At 44.2% G+C, this 24,651-nt stretch overlaps 1 protein-coding gene across 2 annotated transcripts in view; it reads left to right on the forward strand.

The window, feature by feature from the left end:
* LOC311520254 (gamma-aminobutyric acid receptor subunit alpha-2) overlaps nucleotides 1-24,651 on the forward strand; it is a 356,749-nt gene that overhangs the window by 47,227 nt on the left and 284,871 nt on the right. The gene's annotated exons all lie outside the window — the stretch shown is intronic.

Here is a 24,651-nt window from a genome sequence, read left to right on the forward strand (position 1 = left end):
TTACTTTATGGAGACAGGGAATGATCTGGGAGTTGATTTTGTGAGTGATTTATTACTCTATTTTGGTGGTGTGATGTATTTTCTCCTATAAGGTGACCAACACAACCTTGCTGCAGAAACCTGCCATAAGATTTAATGCTAAATGTATCCAATCTATGTTGAACTATGCTAATAGCATACTTCATTGTGTTATCTATGGTCAATTGCATGTGCTTCCACTTGAAAAGAGAAGGGCACAGCATTAATCACAATATTTATGCATGCCTGCAAGGAAGTTTGCCTAGTTATCCTACCTTCATGCCAAGTCAAATGGACTGAATTTCTGCACTAAGATTTTGAAAAGGGTTGTGTTTGAAAATTCTTGGGATTTAGAAAAGCCAGCATGAAGTCATTTGTCCATTGCAACCAGTCCCCTGGAAAAAAAATCTTTCAAAAAACATTCAGAATGTTTTGACTATTTAATAATTAAGGGAAGAACTTTAAATTGTTTGACTACAATAAGGATTTCAAAAGCCAATTGTACGCTGCAGTTGGTATTACTGCTCGAAATATAAGAGTTTCTATCTTCACTAAAGAAATATCAGTGGGCCAAAATATTGGCTGACTGCCAAAATGGTTAACACTGATAAGGAAAATAAACCTATTTTGAATTGAATAGATTATTAGAGGGTCTTATTTCAAGAACAGTCCACTTTAATTCATCTATTTAGTATCAAATTCAATGGATGCTAATATTAAGAGACACTTCTTTCATATTCACATTATTACTCTAGGAAGAAACAAATGAGAATAAAACTTTGAGAAGATGTGCTAGAAATAGCCAATCATTTTTATAACAATTTTCTCCTGCACCCAGCATCTCATTTGAGATACCTCATCTTGTCATAACCAGAATATATTTTGCTCTGAGAAAAGAAATCATAAATATATCATTCCGTGGATCTCTATTTTTTTTCAAATCATATCCTAGCATAGTCTTTTTGATTATTTATTATTGGTGTAACTCCAGCAATCAGTGTTAGGTGCTTTACAGGCTGTTAAGAAGATTGCTGCTCTGAATAGTTTATAATATAAATGGCCTTATCCTGCTCTCCTCGATATCAGTGGCAAAACTTCCATTGGGTTCATTGATGAAGGATAGGCCCCTCAGAAAATTGGCTCTAGTTTAACCTGAAAAAGACAAGCTTATTTGTTATGTAAATCATTTAGAAGACCAGGCAGACACAGTATCTGTGTGACCTGTGTTATTAGTGTGTAGCATGTTGTCCCTTTCATGGCCAATCTACTAAAGGAGAATCTCCTCTTGCTGCCAGCTAATAGAGTTACTCATTTGAGTGGTAGAGGTTTGTGCAGGGAGTCATTACAAAGTCATTACACCCCCACATGCTCATTTGCCTTTAACAGGGAGAGTACAGAATTCACACTAACATAGTGTTTCTCATCGCCCCCTTTAGGTGCTACTTCATTAACAGCAGGAGGCCGTTATCCCCTAATGGAATTACTCTGTTAGAGCAAGTGGTAGCAATCTGCTTTGTGATGCTGAAGGCCATGGGTTTGAACCCTACTGATGACAGGGAGGGAGTTATTACATCTCCACCATCAACTCAAACAACTCAAATTTGTCCAACTTTCAGAAAAAAAATTTGCAGTCTTGTGAGCCAAGAGGCTGTTACCACTCTCCTCTCACAGGATTTACAACAGTCAGGGCCGGATTAAGACATTTAGAGGCCCTAAGCACTGAAAAGATTATGGTGACCCCCATATGAAATTAAAAAATAAAAACAATACTATACTGTAAAATAAAATTTTATTTTTCGAAATGACACAAAACTTACGTGTTTGCTGAAATTAAAATAGCTTCTTTCTAGATTTTCTGATTGCAAAATTCTGAATAAGTTCACCAAAGCTGACTCGACGAAGCATGTCCGCTTCCATACCCAATAGGGAAAGTGAATCAAGTCTGTCCTGACACATTGCTGTTCTCTGCGGGTTTTTTATTCTTTTCAGCTGAGAAAAAGAGCATTCTGCGGAGCAGTTAGTAATCATCAGTGTTAGAAAAATACGTAGTGCGATCTCTACATTTGGAAATACACGTTGTATTCCATCTTTCAGTATTGTCATGAAGATCAATGTGACTGAATTTTATTTTTCCTGTTTCATTAAACTTTCCGTGCATATAACAGTGGAACTGCCGTACTTCTCCACCAGAGATTCATGTTCAAGTCAACAGGGTATGAGTGAACTAGCTTTTGGGAACCTTGTGAATATTGTTCGTCAGATAAGTCCATATCGTTTAGAAAAGAAAATCTACTTGATGCTTCTTTGTACACTTCACCTCTCCTCTCCATATGAGCTTCAAGTGAATCAATTATAGTATAGTAAGTAGATATGTGAAATTTGTCTCTAGGATTCAGTGCTGTTTCTGAGTAGGTTTCAGAGTAGCAGCCGTGTTAGTCTGTATCCGCAAAAAGAAAAGGAATACTTGTGGCAACTTAGAGACTAACAAATTTATTTGAGCATAAGCTTTTGTGAGCTACAGCTCACTTCATCAGATGCATACAGTGGAAAATATAGTGGGGAGATTTTATATACACAGAGAACATGAAACAATGGGTGTTACCATACAGATTGTAACCAGAGCGATCAGGAAAGGTGGGCTATTACCAGCAGGAGAGCGGGGGGTGGGGAGAGGGAACCTTTTGCAGTGATAATCAAGGTGGGCCATTTCCAGCAGTTTACAAGAACAGTAGGGGGGGAATAAAAAAGAGGAAATAGTTTTACTTTGTGTAATGACACATCCACTCCCAGTCTTTATTCAAGCCTAAATTACTTGTATCCAGTTTGCAAATTAATTCCAATTCAGCAGTCTCTCATTGGAGTCTGTTTTTGAAGTTTTTTTCTTGAAGAATTGCCACTTTTAGGTCTGTAATCGAGTGACCAAAAAGATTGAAGTGTTCTCCGACTGGTTTTTGAATGTTATAATTCTTGACGTCTGATTTGTGTCCATTTATTCTTTTACGTAGAGACTGTCCAGTTTGGCTAATGTACATGGCAGAGGGGCATTGCTGGCACATGATGGCATATATCACATTGGTAGATGCCCAGGTGAACGAGCCTCTGATAGCGTGGCTGATGTGATTAGGCCCTATAATGGTGTCCCCTGAATAGATATGTGGACACATTTCAGAGTAACAGCCGTGTTAGTCTGTATTCGCAAAAAGAAAAGGAGTACTTGTGGCACCTTAGAGACTAACCAATTTATTTGAGCATGAGCTTTCGTGAGCTACAGCTCACTTCATCGAATGCATACCGTGGAAACTGCAGCAGACTTTATATACACACAGAGATCATGAAACAATACCTCCTCCCACCCCACTGTCCTGCTGGTAATAGCTTATCTAAAGTGATCATCAAGGTGGGCCATTTCCAGCACAAATCCAGGTTTTCTCACCCTCCACCCCCCCACTCTCCTGCTGGTAATAGCCCATCCAAAGTGACAACTCTCTACACAATGTGCATGATAATCAAGGTGGGCCATTTCCTGCACAAATCCAGGTTCTCTCACCCCCTCCAAAAAACACACACACAAACTCACTATCCTGCTGGTAATAGCTCATCCAAAGTGACCACTCTCCCTACAATGTGCATGGTAATCAAGGTGGACCATGTCCAGCACAAATCCAGGCTTTCTCACCCCCCCCCTTTTTCCCGGGGACATACACACACACACACACACACACACACAAACTCACTCTCCTGCTGGCAATAGCTCATCCAAACTGACCACTCTCCAAAGGTGAGAGAACCTGGATTTGTGCAGGAAATGGCCCATCTTGATTATCATGCACATTGTGTAGAGAGTTGTCACTTTGGATGGGCTATTACCAGCAGGAGAGTGAGTTTGTGTGTGTGTGTGGGGGGGGGGGTGGAGGGTGAGAAAACCTGGATTTGTGCTGGAAATGGCCCAACTTGATGATCACTTTAGATAAGCTATTACCAGCAGGACAGTGGGGTGGGAGGAGGTATTGTTTCATGATCTCTGTGTGTATATAAAGTCTGCTGCAGTTTCCACAGTATGCATCCGATGAAGTGAGCTGTAGCTCACGAAAGCTCATGCTCAAATAAATTGGTTAGTCTCTAAGGTGCCACAAGTACTCCTTTTCTCTATGTGGACACAGTTGGCAACGGGCTTTGTTGCAAGGATAGGTTCCTGGGTTAGTGGTTCTGCTGTGTGGTATGTGGTTGCTGGTGAGTATTTGCTTCAGGTTGGGGGGCTGTCTGTAGGCAAGGACTGGCCCGTCTCCCAAGATTTGTGAGAGTGTTGGGTCATCCTTCAGGATAGGTTGTAGATCCTTGATAATGCGTTGGAGAGGTTTTAGTTGGGGGCTGAAGTTGATGGCTAGTGGCGTTCTGTTATTTTCTTTGTTGGGCCTGTCCTGTAGTAGGTGACTTCTGGGTACTCTTCTGGCTCTGTCAATCTGTCTCCTCACTTCAGCAGGTGGGTATTTTAGTTGTAAGAATGCTTGATAGAGATCTTGTAGATGTTTGTCTCTGTCTGAGGGGTTGTTTCTGTTGCACTGCTATCATTTGCTTGTTTTTTCCTGATTTGCTTGCGGGACTGGGCTTCTTTGTAGTTAGTATCAGGTTAGATATCTTTTGATATGTCTTCAAATGTTTTGAAATCATTCTTCAAAGTGTGTAAGTGGTCTGCTAATGATTGACAGAGGTCTGCACATGTTTTCAAATCCAATTCTTTTTCTTGGAGAGCTTGACTTGTGTGGTAAAAGTGTTGTAAAATTTCATTCCACATGGTCCACATGAATACAAACTCTAGTTCTTGCATCTTGTTTGCAATGTTTTCTGCCTCTCGTATAGTTTCTCCCTTTTGTGATTGGTCTTCAGCTATACTTTCTAATGCATCCACCATCTTTGAGTAGGACTCCAGAATTGCACTTGTTGCCACTGCATGTGCCTCCCAGCGAGTATTACAAAGAGATTTCAACACACGATCATTGCCCAAAAATGTTTTAAGAACTGCCCATCGGTGTGTTGAGGCAGAGAAAAATGTATAAAGTAACTGGACTGTTGAGAAAAAACTTACTGCCACCGGACAACAATCAACAGCACTGTGGCCAACAAGCTTGAGAGAGTGTGCAGCACAAGGTATGAATATGGCATATTTGTTCTGTTCTAAAAGCTTCTTCTGCATTCCTCGATAACGCCCTGATATGTTGGCAGCGTTGTCATAAGACTGACCTCTGCACTTTGAGAAATCTATTTTGCAAACTTGGCACAGATAATGCAGTACTTGATTTGCCATTTCTTCACCAAATTTTCAAATTGAGGAATGTTATAAATCGTTCAACTGGTTTCCCATCTGTGGGAGACGCATATCTTAGTATAATACTCAATTGATCAGTATGTGAAAGATCAGGTGTAGAGTCGACAGATAAACTGAAGTACCCAGCAGTACTTATTTCATCCACAATAGCTGAACGAACTTTGTCACTCATTAGACCAATGAGTTCATCACATATTGTCTTGGATAAGTGTGTTGGTTTACCTTTGCCAGCATTCCCATATTTTGAGATATGGCCTGCTAAAAATGGGTCAAATTGAGCCACAAGCTCCAACAGTCCCAAGAAATTTCCATTCTGCAATGATCCAAATGTGTCATTTGATCCCCGGAAAGGCACACCACGTTCAGCTAATGTTTGAATAACAGCTGTAACACGCTGCAAGACATGTTGTCAGTATTCACGCTCCCCTTTAATTTGTTCTTCCAATTTTTGTGTCAATCCATAACCCTGTCTTCGATTTAAATATGTCAACATTGAATCTCTGTGAGTAGTGCTATTTTCATGTTGTTCAATTAAAACAGTATTCTGCCAGTCACTAAATCCATCTGCAGCAAACCAGGATGCTGAAGGTTTATATGCAAAAAGTTTGCAAACAAAACAGTACAGAGACCCTGTTGATGGTGAATACGGTAGCCATTCTCAAGTGTATTTCTCACCTTTCGCTTTCATGCCGAAAAATATTTTTTGTGGGCAATATCTTGTTTGTTTGCCATTGGTAAAAATCACTATGACGTGATTTCTCAAAAGGCCCAGTGTGGTGTTGACAGTCATTTGGTCCACAATCTATCCAGTAAGCTACATCATCGTACTGAAATCAACCCACGTACTAGGATCTTTTCTTCTATTATTTACAGCATGAGCAGGTTCAGTCTCTGACACATCCACACCATCTACAACAATGTCTGTTTTACCACCAGGAGTAGGATGATCAGTTACAATCTCTGACACATCCACATGTTCTGGAATGGTGTTTGTTTCACCAATAGAAGAAGGGTCAGTCTCTGAAGCACCTACAGGTTTTGGAACGATGTCTGTGCTACTGAGAGAAGATGTTCCTTTTGATGGATTCGCTTTGAAAAATGTCAGCTTTGGAAGATTTTGAAAAATTTCACTAGTTTTTTGTTTGTTTTCTTCCGCCAGTTTACGTTTGTGTGCTCCACTCAGTTGGTTATGTTTCATCCTGCTCCTTATCTCAGTTATCTGAACTTAAAAAACCCAACAAATTATTACACAACATACACTATTTTATGTGTATGTATGTATATATATAAGAAAGAAAAAAAACAAATCGAGAACGTATAGCTCAGAAGAATATATCAATAATAAAACATAAATTTATTGCAATACATGATAGGATCTGATTTCCTTGCATTATTTCGATCTACATTAGTAGGACACCCCCCTGGTTTAGGTGGGGATAAGTAATAAAAAGAGAACAGACAAACGGGGGAAGAGCGTGTAGTGGAGTGTAAGGAAGTCTAACAAAGTTCTGATTTTTCCCATGATGACTATTTCGATGCTTTTTTTGAAATATCAATTTTTTTAAAAAAAAAATCTTTTTTTTTTTGTGCCCCCTGCTTTGCTGGTGCCCTAAGCATGTGCTTAGTCTGCCTATTGGGTAATCTAGCCCTGACAACAGTCATCCACATTTTTCTCACCTTCAGACTAGATTACAGCAATGTACTTTACTTCTGCTGATGCAGAATTCAGGTGCCTGCCTCCTAAGTGGGGGCCACAGCTGAGAATGCATAATGCCTGTGCTCAAGTCTGCACTAAATTCCATGATGTTAGTGATAATCTTTGAGATCCTGAGCAGACTGAAACTTGGCTGTCTGAAAATCCACATCTTGCACTGTAGCCTCTCCTAGCAGTTACAACCAAATGGGAGGCTGTTGCTGCTGGTTTCTGGGATTGACCACACCAGAGCCAGCAGCAGAGCTGCTTCTTCAATTGAAGAAATCCCGGAACTGAAGCAAAATACAGAAACGGAGATTATCAAAACTGTCTAAGGGATTTGCACATGCTATTCCCATTAACATTAATGTGAACTGGGCGTGCGGATCCTTTGGGATTTGGAAACACTCACTGAAAATATTCTTATTGGATAAGATTCACAGCTGGCAGAGCCAAGACTGCAGGTTCCTGGCAGCAGAAAGTCCTCTTAGAATGTGATGCATCATAGTACCCCCTACCTAGCTGGAGGTTATCAGACTGGCGGGTACACCCAAAGAGCGGGTGGGTCTGGTCAGAGCAAGGATGAGGTGCCTGTTTTATTGGCAATAAGTGATATGGCAGGCAGGTGGCATTGCAGGAAAGAGATCTTTATTAAGCATGCTATATTAGACCAGTGTTACATACTCCAACTCTACTGTCCGGGATGTAGCCTGCATTCCTGAGTGCCTGCTGCCACACTGCATTTGGTTTTTCCTGAAACCTGACCAGGTTCCTTTGTTCAGTTCCACTCATCCTTCTCACTGTGTCAGTGAGCCACACAGCAGAGTCCGTCTCCTAGCAACACACTGGGTGCAGCTGATCCTGGCAGGGGCTGCCTGGTTGACTTTGCTTCCTGATTGATGGAGGGGTAGAGCTAAGATATTACTTGACTCATCAGCATCCAGAGCTTGCTGGCTGATCAATGTGTTCCATGTCTGCTGACGTGCTTGGTCCTGTTTCCTGTGCTTGCGCTTGTGCCCACTTCAGTTCCTGCCCTTCATCTTTCCTTGACACCTCTGGCTCTGCTTTCCCCACCACTTCTCTGGCTCACTCATTGGCTCTGTTTTTTGGCTTCTGATCCCTGGTTCTCACCCTTGCCTTTGCTCTCAACTATATCCATAGCCCTGACTCCAGCCCATCTCAGTTCCACTCTAACCTCCAGGCCAGGCCACTATAATGGCTCTGACCATTAGGCCTGACCGTCTACATTCAGATCATGATCCTGACAGTTTGTTCAGCCCAAGAGACAAAGACCGGCGATCAGGCTTGGCTGCGAGTTTGATCTCCATTACCCTGAGGGAGTTAATGGACACCTTGCAGATGCTGGAGACTCAGATCATGGTTCTGCAGGTGCAGGTCTTGCTGCCCAGGTCCCTAGGAAATCAACGATTCTCTCGCTGGCCCAATTTCCCAATGACTGCAGGGAATTTTGCAGCTTCCTGAATCAGTGTTGGCTCCTGTTCATGCTACAACTCCTGTCATTTCCCACTGACTAGGCTCTAGTGGAGCTCATTATCAGACTATATTCACTTGTCTAGGCACCGTATCACAGTTATGATTGCCCCATTGACCTGCAGCCCAGGGCTGGCTGACAGTCCCTTCAGTCATATTTACTACCTCTCAGAACCAGAACTCCAAATGCTCCGGGAATACCTCAGTGAGAATTTAGAGGAAGAGTTTGTTCATCCTTCTACCAAGGGGCCCCCGATCTTTTTTTTTGTGGCAAAATAGATGGCTCCTGGTGCCCTGTGTTGATTACCAGGCTCTGAATAGAGTTTGAAATAGATACCCTTTTGAAAGACTTGGCTTGGCCAGAGTTTTTTCTAAACTGGACTTTTGCAGAGGCTACAGTCTGGCTTGTATCAGGGAATGCAACAAGTGGAAGACTTCACAGTTGTACGCTTGATATGGCCATTTTGAGTAATTAGTTATGCCATTTGGGCTGCGTAATGCTCTGGCTACATTTTCAGCATTTCATGAATGACATTTTCCAGGACATGTTGGACTGATTTGTTGTTTATTTAGATTATAGTCTTGTCTTCTCCATAAACCAGAAGCTGCATGTCTATGAAGGACAAGGTGAATGGATTGATCTTCACCAGAATTGCCTTTCTACCAAATCAGAGGAATGCAAATTCAACAAGGACTCCATCTAGTTTCTTGGTTATATCATTTCCCCACTGAAGGCCAAACAGTGGACCCACAGCAAGTGTCTTCCATCACTTGGTGGAACATTCCAAAAGATGTAAAGGAGGTTCAGCGGTTTCTTGGATTTGCCAATTTTTATCAGTGCTTCCGTAAAGGATTCTTTTAGCTAATAGCACTGATAACTGCAGTCCTTCAAAAATGGGTTTGTTTTGTCTGGTCGGTGAAAGTTCGATCAGCTAAAGAAAGTGTTCACTTCGGCTACCCCATGGTCTTGTGCATCCAGACCCTGCCAGACCTTTTACCATGGAAGCAGATGCCTTGAACTTCACTTTGTGACTGTATTTTTGCAAAATGCAGGTCCTTGTAACCGGCTCCATCCTTGTGCATACTATTCATGTAAGCTAATTCCTGCTGGAAAAAAATGGTATCTAAGAAAAGGAGCTGCTTGCAATTAAAACAGCATTCGAAGAATGGAGACATCTTTTGTAGGAGGCTCAGTTCCCAGTCCAGGTCCTCACCAATCACAGGAACTTAGAATATCTTTGAACAGTCCATAATTCTAATCAATGGCAGATCTGTTGGTCACATTTCTTTGCCATTTTATCATTACCTACCACCCTGAATCCATTTGAGATTGCTGAAGAGACCAGCCTAGGAGCATTCCAATGCCAGCTTCCCAAATCCCTGAAAGTCCACCCGTTTTTCCAGTTGTTCCTCCTGAAGCCCTACACAGAACATCCCTTTCCTGGCCACTCTGCTCCACCACCCCCGCCTTTGGAGGTTCAGGGTCAGGAAGAATGTGAAGTCAGAGAAATTCTGGATTCTACGTGAATCCAAGGTTGACTTTACCACCTGGTAGACTAGAAGAAAGGTTTTGGGAACCATATGGGAGGATTCATGCTCCAAACCTTGTACCCACTTTTCACCAGAAAAACCCAGGAAAACTAAGGTCCCTAAAAGGCACCCTCAAGGGTGGGGGAGAGGATACCATCAGGGAGCCAGCTGCAGCAGTGTCAGTATCCTAGCAACACATTTGGCACAGCTGATCCTGGAAGGGGCTGTGTGATTGATTGGTGGAGGGGCAGAGCTAAGCTACTACTTAACACAGCAGCAGCTAGAGCTTGCTGTCTGCTCAGTGCGTTCCATGCCTGCAGCTGCACTTGGTCCTGCTTCCGGTGCCTGCTCCTGCCCAGGCTACTCTTGAGCCTGTTTCCTGCTATCTGCCGGGAGAGCACTACAGCGGCGCGTAGACACTCCAGGAAGTTTTTGGAAAGCGTAGGGGACAATTTCCTGGTGCAAGTGCTAGAGGAGCCGACTGCGGGGGAGCTTTTCTTGACCTGCTGCTCACAAACCGGGAAGAATTAGTGGGGGAAGCAAAAGTGGGTGGGAATCTGGGAGGCAGTGACCATGAGTTGGCTGAGTTCAGGATCCTGACACAGGGAAGAAAGGTAAGCAGCAGGATACGGACCCTGGACTTCAGGAAAGCAGACTTCGACTCCCTCAGGGAACAGATGGGTAGGATCCCCTGGGGGACTAACATGAAGGGGAAAGGAGTCCAGGAGAGCTGCCTGTATTTCAAGGAATCCCTGTTGAGATTACAGGGACAAACCATCCCGATGTGTCGAAAGAATAGTAAATATGGCAGGCAACCAGCTTGGCTTAACGGTGAAATCCTAGCGGATCTTAAACATAAAAAAGAAGCTTACAAGAAGTGGAAGGTTGGACATATGACCAGGGAAGAGTATAAAAATATTGCTCGGGCATGTAGGAATGAAATCAGGAGGGCCAAATCGCACCTGGAGCTGCAGCTAGCGAGAGATGTCAAGAGTAACAATAAGGGTTTCTTCAGGTATGTTAGCAACAAGAAGAAAGCCAAGGAAAGTGTGGGCCCCTTACTGAATGAGGGAGGCAACCTAGTGACAGAGGATGTGGAAAAAGCTAATGTACTCAATGCTTTTTTTGCCTCTGTCTTAACTAACAAGGTCAGCTCCCAGACTGCTGTGCTGGGCATCACAACATGGGGAATAGATGGCCAGCCCTCTGTGAAGAAAGAGGTGGTTAGGGACTATTTAGAAAAGCTGGACGTGCACAAGTCCATGAGGCCGGACGAGTTCCATCCGAGAGTGCTAAAGGAATTGGCGGCTGTGATCGCAGAGCCATTGGCCATTATCTTTGAAAACTCGTGGTGAACAGGGGAAGTCCCAGATGACTGTAAAAAGGGTAATGTAGTGCCAATCTTTAAAAAAGGGAAGAAGGAGGATCCTGGGAACTACAGGCCAGTCAGCCTCACCTCAGTCCCTGGAAAAATCATGGAGCAGGTCCTCAAAGAATCAATCCTGAAGCACTTACATGAGAGGAAAGTGATCAGGAACAGTCAGCATGGATTCACCAAGGGAAGGTCATGCCTGACTAATCTAATTGCCTTCTATGATGAGATTACTGGTTCTGTGGATGAAGGGAAAGCAGTGGATGTATTGTTTCTTGACTTTAGCAAAGCTTTTGACACGGTCTCTCACAGTATTCTTGTCAGCAAGTTAAAGAGGTATGGGCTGGATGAATGCACTATAAGATGGGTAGAAAGTTGGCTAGATTGTCGGGCTCAACGGGTAGTGATCAATGGCTCCATGTCTAGTTGGCAGCTGGTGTCAAGTGGAGTGCCCCAGGGGTCAGTCCTGGGGCCGGTTTTGTTCAATATGTTCATAAATGATCTGGAGGATGGTGTGGATTGCACTCTCAGCAAATTTGCAGATGATACTAAACTGGGAGGAGTGGTAGATGCGCTGGAGGGCAGGGATAGGATACAGAGGGACCTAGACAAATTGGAGGATTGGGCCAAAAGAAATCTGATGAGGTTCAATAAGGATAAGTGCAGGGTCCTGCACTTAGGACGGAAGAACCAATGCACAGCTACAGACTAGGGACCGAATGGCTAGGCAGCAGTTCTGCAGAAAAGGACCTAGGGGTGACAGTGGACGAGAAGCTGGATATGAGTCAGCAGTGTGCCCTTGTTGCCAAGAAGGCCAATGGCATTTTGGGATGTGTAAGTAGGGGCATAGCGAGCAGATCGAGGGACGTGATCATCCCCCTATATTCAACATTGATGAGGCCTCATCTGGAGTACTGTGTCCAGTTTTGGGCCCAACACTACAAGAAGGATGTGGATAAATTGGAGAGAGTCCAGCGAAGGGCAACAAAAATGATTAGGGGTCTGGAACACATGACTTATGAGGAGAGGCTGAGGGAACTGGGATTGTTTAGTCTGCAGAAGAGAAGAATGAGGGGGGATTTGATAGCTGCTTTCAACTACCTGAGAGGTGGTTCTAGAGAGGATGGTTCTAGACTATTCTCAGTGGTAGAAGAGGACAGGACAAGGAGTAAGGGTCTCAAGTTGCAGTGGGGGAGGTTTAGGTTGGATATTAGGAAAAACTTTTTCACTAGGAGGGTGGTGAAACACTGGAATGCGTTACCTAGGGAGGTGGTAGAATCTCCTTCCTTAGAAGTTTTTAAGGTCAGGCTTGACAAAGCCCTGGCTGGGATGATTTAATTGGGGATTGGTACTGCTTTGAGCAGGGGGTTGGACTAGATGACCTCCTGAGGTCCCTTCCAACCCTGATATTCTATGATACTTCAGTTCCTGCCCTTCTCCATCCTTGACACCCCAGGCTCTGACTTCTGGTGCTGCTTCCTGATGTCTCCATTGTATTGGCTCTGGCTTCTGGCATCTGGTCCCTGGCCCTGACTTCCAGCTCTTCTTCCTGATTTGTCTCCCACTCACTCATTGGCTCTGATTTTCAGCTTCTGATCCCTGGTTCCCAACCTTGATTCTGCTCTTGACCATGTCCCCAGATGTCCCATGGTCCTGACTCTCAACTCCAGCTTGGCTCAGCTCTCCTCTGATATCCAGGCCTGGCCACCTCCAGGGCTCCAACAATTAGGCACAACCATCCATGTCCCAATCATGATCCTGATGCCTGGTAATCATTCAGAGACTGTCCCGGGTATACTGCTGGAGAGCTCTATACGGAGCCTCAATCAACGGAAGCTTAAAGCTGCCCTTCTGTGGTGGAGGTTGGCTGTACTGCTCCCTGCTTTTCTCTGGGGTGAATCCTTAGTTGGATAATCACTGCACCTTCTAGGTTGCCTCAAAGCCATTTAGTTTTAGCTTTTCCCCCACTAGTTTTTATACCTCCAAAATCCAAGACTTTAAATGTTACCCATTGCCTGTAGGTTTGTGTAATTCGGGTATTCAAATGCTTTGCTGCTGTGGCAATAGGTGCTCTAAACAAAAATGAATAACAATGTTTCCTTGTGCTGTTAGTATTGTCATTATGATATTGTCCCATCCCTTTCACCAAGGGGCATACTCCACAACTTCTAGACCTGCACAGTTTCGGGAAACATTTCATGTAGAAGTGGAATGCTATATTAGGTCTATATTGTGGTTGGTATCGTAGTGCCTTATCTAACTCCCATTCACCTCAGTGGAATTGGACTGGGTTTTTAAACACTTCTATTGTTGCTTTTGCTGGTGCTGTTTGATATTCTTTCAGGAGCCATTCTAACTGTTATGGGGTTGGCTGAAATCAGTGCCTTTCTGGATGCAATGTAATATGACTCGTCTTTGCTTATATTATAGTTGTTTATCCATATTTTAAGGATAAACTGTAATTCAAAGGCCAGAATCTAAACTCAGTTTCACTGGTGGAAAATCCAGTGCAATCCCCTTTATTGATAACAGATTTATACTAGTGTAACTGAGAACAGAATTTGGCCCAAAATCTCCAAATATGCTTTCTAATTTCCAGGTATTGGGCATTTTATGGTGCCAGCAGATGATGTCCAACATTCACCAGAATCGCACACACTATTCTGGTTTATTGTACAATATTATATAGTGATGGTATAAAATGAAGTGTAATCTGTATGGTGTCTTCAGAAATGTAAATTTTAGTGTGAACAACAGACTCTCTCTCTCTCTCTCTCTCTCTCTCTCTCTCTGTATACTTAAACTTTTTTCTTAATATTGCAGGAAAATAGTCTAAATACGTGGTTAGCCCATTTTCAGTGGCTAAGACAATTTCAAAACAGGGCTTCATCGTGATTAAAGGATTAGATTGCTCCTGCCCTTATTTGCCTGTTTAGGGAAGTAGCCACCCCTTCATCCCGCCACCCCACCCCAACACCCCTCCTTCTCATAGTGCAATGGGGAAAACTGGGGCTCTTCCTTGCCAAGATCAACTGGATGGGGAGGGAATGGATAGGAGTAGGAAGTAGGAGGAACCCTGGATTCACCTCCTCTTATTCACAAGCAGCAGTAGCTGATTGGGCGCACAGGTGGGGAGTGGGGCAGAATTAAGCTAGGCCATGAAAACAAATGACAGGGCAAATGGGGGCCAGGGGATGAATTGTGACTCTGAGTCATAATTCATTCTTTGCTCTTGGGGCCATGCAGCTGTTTTACAATCTAGCCCATATTGATTGGAGACTTGCGATTCATAACGGGCAAAATTCTCTCCATCCACATAAAACTCAAGTAACCGGACTCTCTGCAGGTAAAGTGCAGAAAGGGGTGGGGGGTGCTTAAATCCAAAACTCCCAACCTGGGACCAGTGTGCAACTGTTTCTCCACAACTCCTAGCCCGGCCTATCGGCTGGAATAGTGGCTGTACCCCTCTGTGTGCACGATATGTGAGACTAATGGATTCATATAAATGCTGATCAAACCTGTTGCCCACCCACATCGTAGCCTTCCATGCTGATCTGTGCAGGGCTGCCATGGAGACACTATCTGTGGAACATGGAGGAGAATGCAGGCACTCTTATACAGCTGCTTCGCCCCAGTTCTCTCCCCATACAGAGATTATATAGTAAAAAGGGCTTTGGGCTGGCCCTCTGCACTGCAGGTGGATGTCACCCAAGTAGAGCCAAAATGTATTATGTGCTAATAGCTCTGTACATAAGAGATTAATACCAGCTCCCATTTTAAGAACTCCAGTGCTATCCTTTCTGCAAACCAGCACTGTTGGTTTGGACAGCGCTCGTTAGTAAATCACATCTGTTTTAAGCTTTGCAAGCCTTCAGCTGACATGTGATGTGCACAGTCTGGTATACAGTCAGCTTACAGCGATGTCACAGCAAATGCACATTCCAACTCTTACAGAATGTATAATTTTATTTTAGTTTTCATTTAGATATCTTAAAATCTGCTTGGGATTGTAAGCAACCCTCTTGCAGAGGTATGCAAACTGCACATCCGTGCATGCAGCATACATTTTGAATAATGACTTAGCCTTTCTATTTCAAATGGAATCATTAGTGTTTCTTTCAGGAAGTATCATTTCCCCTTCTTTTTACACAGTAATTCAGCCCTTCACTTATTCAAGCTGCAGCACCATAAATAAATAAACAAACAAGGCAATTAGCAGCCGGCAATGGAAAAGGAGATATTTAAAACCTAAGAGAGATTCTGAAATAAACATATTGCAACTGAACTGGCATATGCTGTGGGCGGCCAGTTACATTGACGTCAATTTCTTGAGGACATATATGAAATTGCAGGGACTGTGTTTTACCTTTTAGATTAGAACATGTAAACTTTTGAGGATAGCAGGTACAGGTGTGTGCATGAAATATACTCTAAAACTAGAACATTTTGCAACCAGAAAATGTCATGGTTACATTATTTGCATTATGAAAAAAAAAACAATTCTACAATATATCAGCTCATGGTCTTGGTGCTAAAGGGAGAGTTGTTATATTTTTATGATCCTGCAATTTAGCCTTTTCTTTTGTTGATGTTTTGAAAGTTACTGTTGAGCTTTTGTTGTCAGGACTAAAGCAGAGTACACAATTTGAAACACACATATTCGATGAATTAATTTTTTTTTCTGTTTATGGGAAATCTTCAAGCAGAACACAGTTTCTTCAAATGTATTCCTTATTGGAGTTTATTTGAGGAATATCTTTTAAAAAAACTTTAACCTATAAACTGATTACTGATACTACAAGTGTGAGCTGTATTGTTTGTGTGATTGGTCAGATCAGTCACATGGCACTGTTTGTGTTCCCTGATTACATAAGCACTTCTGGTGCTAGAACTTGCATGTTTGAAGTTAAAATTTCAGTTTCTGTGAAAACTTGCACATGCAATCTTTGAAATTCACTTTCCGCATACATGTTGCCAGTAAAGCTTGAGTGCTCTGGTGTTTGCAATCATCAGACACAAAAGGGGTAAGGAGACTTTTTAAAGAATTAATTAATATTAGTAGATATCTCTCTCCCCCCGCCCCCCGATTGTTACATAGATTTGTAAGGCTGGAAGGAACATTGAGATCATTTAGTCTGACCTCCAGAATAACACAGGTCACAGAATTTCCCTGTTACCCTTGTACAGAGCCCATTAACTTGTGTTTAGCTGAAGCATATCTTCCATGAAGGCCACCAATCTTGATATGAAGACATTCAAAGATGGAGAATCCACCTCTTTCCTAGATAGTTTGTTCCAGTGGTTAATCACCGAATCTGCTGAAAAAAATAAATTGTGCCTGATTTCTAGTTTGAATTTGTCTAGGGTTAACTTCCAGCCATTGACTCTCGTTATGTCTTTCTCTGCTAGAATAAACAGTCCTTCAGTAGCTGGTATTTTCTATCTGTGAAGGTACTTCTACACTGTAACCTCTGACTTCTTATAGGAACTGTGACCATTGTATTTATTTTTTATCTCAAGATTTCTTTTCTAGATTTGAAAATTGCTTCCTTTTCATTCAGAAAGTCTAACATCTCGAAATAACCGTGCCTTTTTAGGGGTTGTATGTATTTGTGATAGCTGGAAATGTAGACTCAATTTTAGATGGAACAAGGCCTCCCCTAACTTAGATTGCTCTGAACTTGTTGCTTTATTTAGAGCCACCCCTAAATGTTCAAACTTGTCTAGTAGTGATAACAGCTCTTTTCAGCATGTTGTGTTTTTCTTTCATTAAGGATTATGGGCTATATTAGGAAATCTTTTAAGTTCTTCTTTATTGTCCTTTCCCACATTTTGGAAGAATCTGTTGGTTCAGTACTCTTCATACAAATGAGACCAGTTTATCCATCAGTTCAACTGTAGCGTGAGTCTGGAGAATCAGTTATTGCTGGCAGACATACAAAATTGTTTTCCCACATTTCAGAAAAATCATTTAGCTGTGTATCATTAATTCCTCCAAGCCACATAAAGCAGGTTTGCTATGGTAGGTAATCTGTTGACCAAGGGAGAGATTCACAAAGGCACTTAATGACTTTTAGGTATCCAGGAAAGCATGGGATTCACAAAGGCTGTGGTAGGCATCTGGGCTCCTTCTAGAGTGAATGGGGAGAGAGAGGCACCTAAGAATGGAATTTGCTGAAGCCAGCACTCTGAGCAGGGAGCTGCAGAGGAGAGGGGTGTGCCCTAAGCCTCACGCCTCTCAGGGAGTTAGGAGCTTCTGCTTAGGAGGAAAAGGAGAAGCTACGCTGCTTTTAGCCTAGTGGTTAGAGTGCTCACTTAGGATGTGGGAGACCCAGATTCAGTCTTTCCCTTCTGCTTGATGAGAAGAAAGGATTGGAACAGTGATCTCCCACCTCTCAGGTGTGAGTGCCCTAACCACTGGGCAAAGGCATTTTCTGAGGTAGGGCTCCCTCAGTCTCTCCTATTGAAGCTGTTACCCTTTGGATAAATAATGATAGGAGCAAGGGGACTGGCTTTCCCACCCTCTGGTGAGGGCCCTACCCACCAGGCTACAGAGTCATTCTTTCTCTCTCTCTGGTCCAGTGGCTCCTTATTTATCCAAAGTGCTTCAGCTTCAAAAGGAGAGAGTGAGGAACCCCCTCCCCGACTATCCCATAGCTCTGCGGTTAAGGCCCTTGCCTGAGAGGTAGGAGTTGCCAGTTCAATTCCTCTGCCTTAGCAGAGGGGGATATTGAACCTGGGTTTCCCACATCCCCTGTGAATGGTCTGACTGAGCTAAAAGTTATATAATCATCACCAACATAACTACAGGCCCCAATCCAGTAGGTGAGCACTGAACTCGTATTTTCCCTTGCTTTGGGTATCACGCTGGGGCTTAGACTTCCAGATGCCTCAAGTGAGGCAGCAGTGCGTGTGCCCAGAACCAGAAATATAGGTATCTAGGGAACTTTTACAGCAGAAAAGTTTTTTAGGCACTGGGTGTGTTTAGGCACCTATATGCTTAGGTGGCAGCTGAGTGGGAATTCTTTGAATGTCAGTCCTGCCTAAATGTTGGATATAGGCTCAAGTAGCAGTTGGGGCACCAAAGTCCCTATATGAATCTGGCCCCAAATTATCATGCAGAACACCACAGTAAAGCTGCTGATGTGACATTTGCAACAGCTCTGTTTTTATGTGATTGCTACTTAAATGTATTAAATAGCTAAGATTGGTACAGTGCCTTGAGGATGCAACATTGAAATGGCAGTCTGTTTTCAAAGTATTGTTATCACTCTGCCAAACATGGCTTTCCTGAATTCCTCATATACTTGCTTGTTTTGGAGCGAGGGGTGTGTGTGTGTGTGTTTAGTCAGACGGACAGGAGTTATCGAGAGTAGTGCCCTCGTTGATGAGGTCTGCTGCAGTTTGTTCATTAGCGGTGATGGTAAATAGCCACGTGACTTTGGAATTCTAGCTTGTTTGCTCTTAGACCTGTTCATTTCCGCTTCTAAGTCACATTTTAATGTTTTATTTTTTATGTTAGTTGGATATTAGTTGAAGGAAAGGAATGCTAGTGTATTATATATAGTGGGGTTTGATGGGGGGTTTTTTTAATCACAGTACAGAGATGACATGACATGTAATCATTTGGTAGAGGGATATGTACGTGTTTCACTTAGTGTAATAGCTTAATATTAGATCTTTTCAGTATTTCAATATGTCTATTGATTAAAACAAAAAACTGGGGTGAACATCGATTTTTCTGCTGTTTTCAACAAAATAAAAATGTCTAATTGAATATAAAGTAGTTGTTAACTTTCTGTTGCCAAGATGAAATGCATGCTGTGAAAGGGTATATGGAGTACATAAAGAGACGTTTCCACCCACTTGGCCTTTTAATAGCAGTAATTCTAAATCTGCATGGTTTTTTGCTTCATAACATAATTTGAGGTTGAAAATACTGTATGTGGAGTGCAGTCATTGCCTTTGAAAAGTCAGCATTTGCCAGCAATTACCACAAGTGGCATCTAGGAGAGTACAGTGTGTCAGAATCCTTGGGCCACAATGTGTCAACTTAGAGAATAGGGGCCAGATTCCCTGGTAAATTCCAGCTGCTTTGAGTTGCACCAGTGATACAAAGCAGCTAAACCAGGTTTATCAAGAGCTGGATTTAGAGCTGTTTTACATCACCAAAGGAGTAAGAACATACCAGTGAATCTGAGCCCAGAGTTAAAAATATGAATGTTGTTGTGATAGGGGGATTGGAGGGCAAGGGGGTCCAGTGGTTAGTGCACCTGACTTCTGGCCCCTTGCCCCTCAGTCAGGGCGGTAGTGATATCTGTTGCTGACCTTAGGCCAGTAATCTTCAGCTTTCCACCAGCATCTGGGCTTCAGCCCTTAAAGGGACGTGGTATGGGGACCTGGGCCGTCCCAATCCAGGGCCCTGTGGAAAGCAACACTGGCCAGGTCCTCCCTGCAGTAAATCCAAGTTCACTTCTCTGGGCTACTTCCTATCAGGAGGCCCTTCAGTTTGGGGCTTGGCCCCTATAGTGCATTCAGTCTCTCAACAACCACAAAAAAGTCCAAGGGCCCTACAGGACCTACTGTTCTCAGAGGGGATGGTGGTTGGAGAAGCACGGTCTGGGGGGCCTTACCTGCTGGGTGGTCCCCTCTCAGGCTCAACTTTCTGTCTAGCTTCCTAGAGAAGCATTCCTCTCTCCTGCAGCCTGTCCATCACCCCTTGCCTGGGCTTCTGAGCCCCCACTTAACCGGCTCCTCCAGGTGGTGCATGCTCAGCAAGCCTGGCCGGACAAGGCTACTTGGTCCCAGTATTGTCTTTTTAACACTTTTGGGCTCTATGTGGGGTTTGTATACCCCATCACATACCCTCCCACTCAGCCACCAAGTTGTGATGTCACAGGGCTGATCCACATCTCCTCTGGCTCATAGAAGAAATTGGCATTTTTGTTTTTCCTGCCTGTGCTTTGGGAGACATGGAAGCTATATGGCTGCAGCGTGAGATACCACTGTACGATGGACAGATTGTGGTCTTTCATGGAGTTCAGGAGAGATGCATGGTCTGCTACTAGTCAGAAGGGCTGCCCCCATAAGTAATATCACAGGACATCAACAGCTGATTTTCTCAGTGACTAAGCCAGGGCCTCTTTCTCCAGTGAATGAGCCAGGGCCTCTTTCTCCAGTGAGTGAGCATGCCACCTCCCAGGGGAACAACTTTCTACTGAGACAGAGGATGGGATGCTCTTCTACACTGAATTCCTGAGACAGCAGTGCCCTGAGCCTGACGTCGACTGCATCCGTTTGCACAATAAATGGTTTTGTGACCTTTGGGTGGAATAGCACCAGTTCCTGGCTCAACTGGTCTTTCAATGCTTTGAATGTCTCATCACAGTTTTTCATCCAACAGATTTATTGGGGCTGTCAAGGTTCCTTCCCCACTCTGAACTCTAGGGTGCAGATGTGGGGACCTGCATGAAAATCCCCCCAAGCTTATTCTTACCAGCTTAGGTTAAAACTTCCCCAAGGTACAAACTATTTTACCTTTTGTCCCTGGACTTTTTTCCTGCCACCACCAAGCGTCTAACAAATATAACAGGGAAAGAGCCCGCTTGGAAATGTCTTTCCCTCCAAAATCCCGCCAAGCCCTATACCCCCTTTCCTGGGGAAGGTTTGATAAAATGAGTTTATTACCCCAGTTTGCATCGGTGAACACAGACCCAAACCCTTGGATCTTAAGAACAATGAAAAAGCAATCAGGCTCTTAAAAGAAGAATTTTAATTAAAGAAAAAGTAAAAGAATCACCTCTGTAAAATCAGGATGGTAAATACCTTACAGGGCAATCAGATTCAAAACATGGAGAATCCCTCTAGGCAAAACCTCAAGTTACAAAAAGACATAAAAACAGGAATATACATTCCCTCCAGCACAACTTATTTTATTAGCCATTTAAATAAAACAGAATCTAACACATATCTGAGTAGATTGCTTACTGACTTTTTACAGGAGTTCTGACTTGCACTCCTGCTCTGGTCCCGGCAAAAACAACACACAGACAGAGAGAACCCTTTGTTTCCCCCCCTCCAGCTTTGAAAGTATCTTGTCTCTTCATTGGTCATTTTGGTCAGGTGCCAGCGAGTTTGTCTTAGCTTCTTAACCCTTTACAGGTGAAAGGGTTTTTCCTCTGGCCAAGAGGGATTTAAAGGTGTTTACCCTTTCCTTTATATTTATGACAGGGGTACTGAATCCTTTACCAGGTCCATCAAAGGGTCAGTAATGGTAGCAAAGGTGGGGGTACTGTCAGAGATTCATCCCCAGAAGTCCCAATAAACAGTGACCTTGCTTCTTGGTGGAGGGGATGGAGCAATCCGCTAGGGCTTGGACTTTGTCCACCAGAGATCGTAATTGTCCCCCTCTCACTGTATACCACAGGTAAGTGACTACTTTGGCAGCCAGGTGGCACTTGATTGGGTTAGCCATCAACACTGCCTCCATAAGAGCTTGTAGTTTGCAATAATGTGCCTTATATGGTTATCCCATCTTCACCGTATACGAAAATACTGTTAATGTAGGTGGCTGTTTATGCCCCATGTGGCCACAGCACTTTATCCATCAATCTCTGAAAGGTGGCAGTGGCCCCAGGAAGCCCAAAAGGCATGGTCTTAAATTGATACCACCAAATTGGATGGAGAAGGCAGTTGTCTCTTTAGACTCGGGCGTCAAGGGTATCTGCCAATACCCTTTCATTAGGTCAAGAGTGTATTATATACTCTGCTGCATCCAGGCTACAAAGTCCATCTCACCAGACAACAAGTCCACATTGAGGGGTAGTGGTGGACCCTTACTGCTCTGGTTTGGCCCCGGTGTATGGTCCTTTACCAAGGACAGTCCTTCCTCTGGGTCCTTGACATCTCCTAGGAACTCCCCTTGTGGCACCCTTCCTCGGCCACTGTGACCATCTCCTGTTTTCTGAGGTCTTTTGGCCTCGAACCTGCCTCCACTAGGGATGTGACACCCTCAGGATAACCTCTTCCAAAACCACCAGTCACACCCCAGGATGACCAGATAGGCCAGGTCTTTGGCCACTCCAGGATCTTGGTGCAGTTTTGCACAGTTAATTTCATCTCTCTCATTGCGTAGGGCTGTATATTTCCATTGATGAACTGGAGGTAGATCATAACTCTGTGCTTCCCTCCTGGCCCCCCTGGTTCCCTGACCAGAGTTTGGCTGCAGCCAGAGTCTGTCCGTCCTTGAATGGTCACTCTGTCCACTTGGACTAACGTTTTCCTTGGGCCCCCTCTTCTGAGCCTGGCTGTCTGTGGTCTAGGCCTGCCCATAAATACAATCCATGAATAGGCAGTCTTGCCAAAAATTGCTTTGTTGCCCACAGGCAAAGCAAACCCCTGCAGTTGAAGTCAATCCCATCACTTCTTCTCCCTGTGGAAATGGCCCCTGCGGGCAAAGTCACTCCATTGGGTCCAGATCCCTCCTAACAGAGTGAGGTTGGACTTCTGGGCTCTTTTGAGACCTTTGTATCCTTACCCCTGGGTTTGGGCATCCCAGTTCCCAGGGAACCTTTGGCTGGATTCGGAGGTCAGTAATGTATATGCCCTGGGTTCATGCCGGTGTTACTTCGGGCATTTTTGCTTTGGACCCGAGGGATCTGAGAGAGTTCTCTGCCAGGGCAATGACCTCTGTGAGAATTTCAGGATGTTGCCTTCTAATCCATGTACACCCCCCGTAGAGAGGATCTGTGCTCCCTGTTCCATGCCTACCTTCTGTGGCACCTGTGCAACCCTCTGGCACCACCAGCAATGTTCTTTCAGACTCTGGGCAATGGCCCAGGGCTGAGTCCCAATCAAGAATTCCTCCTGACAGAACCACTGGTGGTAGGTTTGGGGAGAGGTTCAGGCACCCAGAATTACTGCCCTGACTTGAGTGTTATCCTGGGTGGCTACCACATCAAAGACCCATTATTCAGCCTGGACCAGGCCTGACAAGTGGAGGGCCAATAGGTTGGCCCAGCTTTCCACTGGCCACGGAGTCATGTCAGTGACTCTCTTGAATGTGAGGAGGAATGCCTCTGGGTCATCTGTGTGCCCCATCTTTGTCAGTTTCACCAGGATGGACGGCATTAGGGTGGCACCCCCCCCTGCCCTGGTGAGACTTGCTGCTGCCCCAAGTGGCTGTATGAGTGTAATAATCTGCTTGATGAGCTGCTGCTGTGTCCCCATTTCTTTAATCAGCTGCTGTTGCTGGGAAGAGAGTGCTGGAGCCATTAGCTCTGCTACTGCTGTTGCTGGGCTACCTGTTAATGGTTTTCCAGGGCCCACTTCAGCAACTTCTCAAAATCTATTTGTGCCTTCCATCTCCCCCTCTTTTCTGGCCTACTTTCAGGTCTGGGACACTATGCTCCCCACATTCTCTTCCATGTGTGATGGGGGCTCAGAGGTCAGGGTGGCCTAGTGGTTAGCACGCCCGACTTCTGCCCCCAGGCCTCCCTGTCAGGGTGGTAGCAATATCTGTTCCTGACCTTAAATCCAGGAATCTTCAGCTTTCCTCCTACATCTGGGCCTTGGCTCTAAAGGGGTGTGGTAGTGGGACCTGAGCCCTCCCTCTCCACCGGGCAGCAACAGCAGCAGGATCCTCCCTGTAGTAAGTACAGGTTCACTTCCCTGGGCTACTTCCTGCCAACAGGGCTTTTCTGTTTGGGGCATGGCTCCTATAGGCCAAAAAGTCAGTCTCTCTCAACTGCCCCCTCCCGGCCCCCCCAAAAGTCCAAAGGAGCAGGGCCCTGGGGTAGATGGAGAAGGCAATGTGTGGGGGCCTTACCTGCTCTGTGGTCCACACTCAGGCTCAACCTTCTGTCTAGCTTCCTGGAGAAGCATTCCTCTCTCCTGCAGCCTGTCCACGACCCTTTGCCTGCGCTTCTGAACTCTCATTTAGCGTGGGCCAAGTATTTGTCTTTTAAGTCCTTGAGGCTCAGTATGGGCTTTTTGTGCCCAATCACAGCCCCAAAAGGGAGAAAAACAAGCTAAGAGTCCTTAGATTAATGGTATCAAGTTTAAATTGATGTCACTTGATGCTGGTAGTTTCGGATTTGGCCATGTCGATATTATAGCTAGTAGGAGATTTCTTGTTCATAGTTTTGGGGTTTTTTAAAGTTCATATTCATGAGCAGATGGTATCTTTGAACTTCAGGATCAAGCTAACTTTGATATGAATGAGTA

The sequence above is a fragment of the Lepidochelys olivacea genome, assembly GCF_965140295.1.
Source record: "Lepidochelys olivacea isolate rLepOli2 genome assembly, chromosome: 4".
Lineage (NCBI taxonomy): Eukaryota > Metazoa > Chordata > Testudines > Cheloniidae > Lepidochelys > Lepidochelys olivacea.